This window comes from Panthera tigris, chromosome B4, assembly GCF_018350195.1.
Source record: "Panthera tigris isolate Pti1 chromosome B4, P.tigris_Pti1_mat1.1, whole genome shotgun sequence".
Classification (NCBI taxonomy): domain Eukaryota; kingdom Metazoa; phylum Chordata; class Mammalia; order Carnivora; family Felidae; genus Panthera; species Panthera tigris.
In genome coordinates, this window is record NC_056666.1 from 73619432 (window position 1) to 73626548 (window position 7117).

Genomic DNA, 7117 nt, shown 5'->3' on the forward strand with positions numbered 1-7117 from the left:
TTGAAAGGGTGTCTATGCCATTAGCCCCGGATTAAATTTTATTATGACTTGTGTAAAAAGGATTCAGTCTGCTTTGGCCAGGATGGTCAAGTCTAGCCCTTGCCTTCACAAAGGGATTGCAAAGCTAAGAGCAGAAATACCAAATAGTCTGGGCGGGGGGGGGGAGAAAAGTAAGAGAAAAGATGTAAGACTGATGTATTTTGAATGGGAGGTAGGAGCAGAGGTTAAAGCCTGGGTGGGGGGCACCTAAGGGACTTTGGGCACCCGGGGGTAAAAATCTAGACACATTGGGGTACATAGAGAAAGAGGAAGTCATGCAAGCACGGGGAGGGGGGAGTGATGGCAAGAAAAGGCAAACTTTGCCCCACTTTCCTTTTTTCTGTGTCCCAAGCCTCATTGTAGCCGTCGCCTCTTACCAAGCACTGGTACCGCAGGCTCGTGGAGCTCTTTGCAGGCATCATGTCATCCGATCTTTACGTTTCCCAGTAGGTTCAACACTGGTTTGGAGGGAAAGCACAATTGGAAAAATATCCTGTTTTACAGCGTTATGGGACAACGTGAGATAAAGAAGTGCTTTCGCAAGCTCTGAAGCATCACGGAGTAGGTCAGGTGGTACTTAGTTCTACCGTTTTCCATCATTTCACTTGCAGGGACTGTTTCCAATGTCTGTGTGGGAGAAGGAGGTCTTCTGTTCCTATAATTCCCACTCCCCGTTGGGCAGACTGCACTCGGTAAAAGAGCCAAGGGACAGATGAAAGTGATTAGTGCCACGAATATAATTGATCACAAGCCATTAAAAATAAAATAGGCTGGCTACCATCAATGCCCAGGATGAGCTTAACACACAAAAGATGGATAATCAATACTTGTTAATTGACTCAACGTCAGATTGAGTTATTTTGTGTGCCTGTAGAACGGAGAGATTTCAGACTGGCTCACGCAAGACCTGCTCCAACCCTCTTCCAGGAGACCTTCCTATACCATGAGTAGTTATTATAGTTTCTTTTTCATTTGAAACCTCCGTTCTTCTCCCTGAATGTTCATTCTTTCTTTTGGGCCCACACACCCCACCTCGCCCCTGTTGGCGGGTGCCTTCAAATGTGCAGGAGGTCCTTGCTTGGCTTATGGGGCAGACTGTCTAGATGCCCCTTTGTGAACAATGCAAATTATGGCTTCCTCCGTCCATTTCACACTCCCCATTGACTTCACATCCTTCAGACTTCTGTTCAAATGACTCTCCTACTGAGGCCGCCTTCCATTCGCTTCGCCATTGGAGCTGCAACTTTTGGTGTTTCTTCCTTATATCTCTCCAGTGGACCTTCGGAAGGAAGACGAGCGTGTGTGTTCGGTCTTTGATCAGAAAACCATCCTTAATCAGGAAACCTCTAAATGTACGTCTAGACTTGTGTGGCTCCTGGAAGATCATCTGCTCTTGCATGTCTCAGGGGGAGGAGGGCAGAGGAGGAGCTTCTCGTCGAAGAACTGGGAGCGTGCTCAGGCGGATTTTCTTGCCCTGGACTGGAAGCAAGGAGCCGTCTTGGGCTGAGGACCCTCATTCCACAGCTTTCTCACTATGGGAGGGTGAGTCGCGTGGGAGCCTGCTAGGAACCAGGCACAGACCCTGAGGTTTTATTCAGGGCCCGAAGGCCCCAAGATCCAGCATTTCCCAACGTTCCGGAAAGGTGGTTGACATCCCTGTCTGGACCTACTCTGCTTGGGAACATGGAGACTGTGGACTCTATCGACACTTGGAATGTCAATGGGACAGAAAACAGTCCTGCGGAGTAATATAAGAGAAGGTATGAGAAGCCCAGGAGAACACCAGAGACTATGTTCCTGGTTACTCAGGGAGGGAACCCTAGGAGAAAAATGGATCTTGTCACTCAGAGTATTTTTTCATTGTTGTATTGCAATATTAAAACACATATTATCTTAAATTGTGCCTCAAACTGTGGCTACGAAACATATTTGTTGGCAATATTTAAATCTATGTTTTTACTTTGTTACAGACAATCATTGTTTACCTCAGTGCTCTAGTTTGCATTTAGCTTGAAGGACGTTCTCGAGCCACTTTTCGGTAAGAATTTCAGAGCTAAAAGGGAAAAGGGTAATTGTTTAGCAGTTTGAATTTGCTTTGCCCTCCTCGGGTGACATCCGGGGGTGTTGATCAGTGTCACCCAGGGCATGTGGCGCTGTGGGGAGGGCGAGAAAGCTGTGATGCCACGAGTCCCTGACCTCTGCGTTAGGCTGGCTGCAAATGAAAACTGGTGGGGTGGGGTAGCTATGGAAACCATGAAGGAGATGTTTTTTTCTTTTCTTTCTTTCTTTTTTTTTTCTTTAATGCACAGGAATTAGAACAAAATGACCGGCTTCCATTTTCCTCTTTCCATCTGTGACAAAAGTTCTGTGTCCTGGTTTCTCCCTTCACTTAGAGTAAATTATCAGGGGAAGAACGTCATGAAGACCTGTTATTGCCACAGTGGCATTTCCTCTTTCCATCTTTCTCTGGATGCATTTTAAAGCCATTTGTTAGAGCGAACAGCAAGTCAGCTCCGTTTTCCCCGAGAATTCTTTCCTTGGCACAGGTGATTTTGTAGAGAGGAGCTTCTCCAAGGAGCCTCTTTCAACGCCATGGACATCAGAGGATGTCACTGTCAAGGTGAGGAGGCTGAGGTCTGCAAAGACAAAGTCACCTTCTCAAAGGCCTCTCGGCCCCCAGGCAGGCGTGAGTCCCCAGAACCACATTTGTTTCCATGGCACAATGTGTGAGAGTTTCAGGAAGTCATCTGTCCTCAGTCTGTTTCCTTTTCTATATTGGCTCTTTTTGCCTCAATCAAAAATACACACTTCATGACTTCCTGGCATTTATAACTTACCCCTCTTAGTGGAAACTTTCTGCCTTTCCTCCTTTTGTGGACAACATATCAGCTATTGGACTCTGAATTTTTAAACAGTATAATTTTTGCCTAGCCCCAGGCGACGGTAGCTCTACTTTGTGCCTGAGCTTCCCATCATCAACTGTCACTCTGTGCCCACTTGTTCTATTAAAGTGTCATCAGGGAGGCCCACAGTTGATCCTGGGAAAAGAATCCAGCTCCAGCAGGAGCTGAATCACCCAGTGTTGTGGGTCCACTGGAAAAAAAAAGGGGGGGGGAACTCCATGCAGCATATTCATTTTCTTAATTATTCTTACTTATTATGCACTACCATAAATAGGGATTGTTATTAATTCACTCTCCCCAGAGATGCCCCCAATCCATTTCAAAGACTATAGTACTAACTATCAGAGGTAATTTTATATTCACTTTGTTTTATTCTGTTCTACCTTCTAAATCAGAGTACGTCCCGGTCTGTTTATACATTTTTCTGTCGATATTCATGCCATCGATGAAAGAAGTTTGTCCGTACAAGTAAAGTCCCTAAGATTCTTATAGATGACAGAAAACAAGTTCCTGAGGCAGTGGGAGAACATTCTCCAATTTAACTCATGAGCCCCGAAGGCTGGCGTGTCACTAACTAGAAAACAGCAAAAGAACAAAGCCACTCCGGTATCTCTTTTGATCTCATTCAGTTAAGAATTGAGGTTGTACTCCCCAACAGACACGAATATTTTAGTTCTAAGTACCGTGGGCCCCCCTTATCTGTGGGGGATACATTCCAAGACCCCCACTGGGTGCCTGAAACCAGATAGCACTGAACCCTATATACGTTATGATTTTTCCTATACATATGTTCCTAGGGTAAAGTTTAATTTATTAGTTAGGCACAGAAAGAGATTAACAACAATAAGAAATAATAAAATAGAACAGGTATAATAATACATGCTGATAAAAGTTATTTAGGAATGTGGTTTCTCTCTCTCTCTCTCTCTCTCTCTCTCTCTCTCTCTCTCAAAATATCCTATTGTTCTGCCCTTACCTTTCTTCTTGTGATGATATGTGAGAGGATAAAATGATGAGATGAGTGAGGTGAATGATGTCGGTATTGTGACGTAGCCCAAGGCTACTATTGACCTTCAGACTGTATGTCAGAAGGAGGCCCGTGGGCTTCTAGGATGCAGTTCACCATGGCAATTGATACTGTGCGTGAAGGAGAATACCACAGCTGATGCTCAGGAAGAGGAAACCCGCCTAATTTAAGGGACATTTTGAAAGAGGCTTTGTGCTTTGGAAAAGTTTTTTTTTTTTTTAATGTGTATTTATTTATTTTTGAGAGAGAGCACGAGCAGGAGAGGGGCAGAGAGAGAGGGAGAGAGAGAGAATTCCAAGCAGGTTCCATACCATCAACACAGAGCTGGATGCGGAGCTTGAACTCAAGAACCATGAAATCATGTCCTAAGTCAGATCAAGAGTCGGCCAACTGAGCTAACCAGGTGACCCCTGGAAAAATTTTAATGTATGGGGTAGAGTAGGTAGAAATAAAATTTATTGTAGATTTGTACCACTGTTGGTCTGAAAGAGTGGTCCACTTTTTTTTTTCTTTTTTAAACATTTTTTTAAGTGTTTATTTATATCTGAGATAGAGAGAGACAGAGCATGAGTAGGGGAGGGGGAGAGAGAGAGGGAGACACAGAATCCGAAGTAGGCTTCAGGCTCTGAGCTGTCAGCACAGAGCCCGATGAGGGGCTCGAACTCACGAACCGTGAGATCGGGCCCTGAGCTGAAGTCGGTCGCTCAACCGACTGAGCCACCCAGGCGCCCCAAGAGTGGTCCGCTTTTAATGTTCTCAGGCACAGCTGGGGCACAGATATGGCACCACAAGTAACAACTTATAGAAAAAATCGGTAATTGGATTCCTTGCTCTTTTATTTATTTGACTATGAAGCACTAGTCAGAAGATGCAGTGAGATCAAATATATTGGGGCTTCATTTGGGCGTAAACATGTACTAGCTAATTGACACTAGGCATGTTACCCAGCCTTTCCAGCCCTCGACGTTACAATCATGAGAATGGGGATGATACTAATACCTATTGGACTGAGGTCTTTTTTAATGCCGGTGCCGGTACAGGGTAAGTACTCAGTGGTAGCTATTATTTAGCTCTGGGATTTTACTGAAATGTGCAAAACCTTACCTTTCCCACAGACTCTAGACAGTTAAACACCCTCCTCAGTGTTTTCTGTGAATTCCCTGGGGATGTATATCTTCATGCCCCCGGCTCAGGGGACATCTTTCTTACAGTCCTTACAAGGTGATGCACTTCAAAATAAAGAGTCTGGAAGATCTAATTGCTACTAAGTGCAGAATCCTGGACCTTCCTTAATTGTGAACTTAAATTTGCCATTATGCATTTTTAAACCCATGTTTAAGAACCCCGTTCTATATTCAACCGCTGACATTTTCAGGTCTCTCTTTTGTGGAATAAGGACAGCACAAGTGCAAAATGAAGGACGGTTCTCCAGTGTGTATACTGGCTTTAGAGTTTTCTGAGGGGAATGCCATGAAATGTGCCCCCAGTGTCGCGAGACTTTTGCAAGCCACCTGGGGGACCCAGGCCCATCCGAGATGACATCTAGTGTGGGAAGAGAGCATAGCGAAGCACCTGCAAGTCCCCGGGGAGCTGCATCTAGCTCTCCAAGTGTTAACAAATGTTGTCGGGATGTTGTGCCTTTTCTCCTCCTCGCTAGCTCTGGAGGAGCATGCTGAACAATAACAGTAAAAGAAAGGCAATGACAGCCACACTTCATCCTCAGCCATTTCCTAAGCAGGTGACAGATATTCACCAGCAGTTTCTCACAGTCCTGATTCGGTACTCCCTGGGCCCACTCCTCACAGGATCCAGAAGCACTGGCGTGTTCTACCTGCCTCAGTTATCTGCCAGGATTGGGGTATTTTATACGCTGGTGGATTAGAGACCATGGGACTGTGATTTTGGAGCTGGACTCGCCATTTTAGTGCCTAGGATTCTAATGCCTCGCTAAAGATAAGCACCCCCTCTTGACTTTTAAAACTCTTTTTTTTGCACCATACGCGAACCTTGCCGCAGTGTCCTGCTCATGCTAGATGCTCAGAAGAGTCGGTTGACTGAGTTGAAGCTCTTCTTCCTCTGATGGTACCATCCTGCTGACGCTAAAGGAGAACACACGCACAGCCTGCATGTCGCAGAACCTCTCTCACAGCGAGCATGTCACAATGGAATGACTATGTCACGTTATTACGTGGAGCCGTATTGGTTTCTTTCCTTCATTCTTTGTTTTCAAATTGTGCTTTCTGGGGCCCTAACAGAATAAAGAATGAGCTCAGGGCAGGGCCAACTGCATGCCTCTTACAAAAAAATTTTTTGATGTGTATTTATGTTTCAGAGAGGGAAAGAGGGAGACAGAATGTGAGCGGGGAAAGGGCAGAGAGAGAGAGACATAGGATCCAAAGCAGGCTCCAGGCTCCCAGGTGTCAGCACAGAGCCTGACGCGGGGCTCAAACTCATGGACCGCGAGATCATGACCTGAGCTGAAGTTGGATGCTCAACCAACTGAGCCACCCAGGCACCCCCGAGTTACTCTTAAAGACAACTCCTTTTATGCAGAAATTTGCCAATGTTTTGAGTTTATTGTCTAGAACTCTCAATTTTTTACCTGAAGGGTTTTATCTTTCTCAGTTTCTACCCAAGGGGAGAGAAGTGGATTGGAGTGTGTATATTTTTCAGTTTTCCCGGGCTTCCAGTTACCCAATCATAAGTCGGGTGGTCCCTGTCTTTTGAGATGCTGATTTACAGTGATGTCGTACAGTCAAGGACAACATAAACCCAAAGAAAGAAGGAAGGAAGGAAGGAAGATAAGAGCAGAAATCAATGAAGTTAAAAATAGAAAAGCATTAGAGAAAGTTCATGAAACAAAAAGGTGGTTCTTTGAAAAGATCAATAAAATTGACAAACATCCTGCAAGTCTGAGAAGGAGAAAAAAGGGAGAAGACACAAAATACCAGTGTCAGGAATGAAATGGAATGCCGGTCAGAACCTGTACACATCAAAAGGGTAATACCTCAAAAACACAGACTACCATAACTTATCCCATATGAAGTAGACAATTTGAATAGCCCGATGACTATTAAGGAAATTGACTTAGTAATTTTAAAACTCTCCAAAAAAAAAAAAAAAAAAAAACAACGCTAGACCCAGATAA

At 44.7% G+C, this 7117-nt stretch overlaps 1 long non-coding RNA gene across 1 annotated transcript; it reads right to left on the minus strand.

Moving 5' to 3' along the window:
• Positions 1-218: 218 nt before the first annotated feature.
• LOC122240339 lies at positions 219-6106 on the minus strand. Its single transcript, XR_006219918.1, has 3 exons — positions 5976-6106; positions 2025-2092; positions 219-1858 (listed from the first exon to the last, which is right to left on the minus strand). It is a non-coding gene; the product is annotated as an uncharacterized LOC122240339 (long non-coding RNA).
• Positions 6107-7117: the final 1011 nt, after the last annotated feature.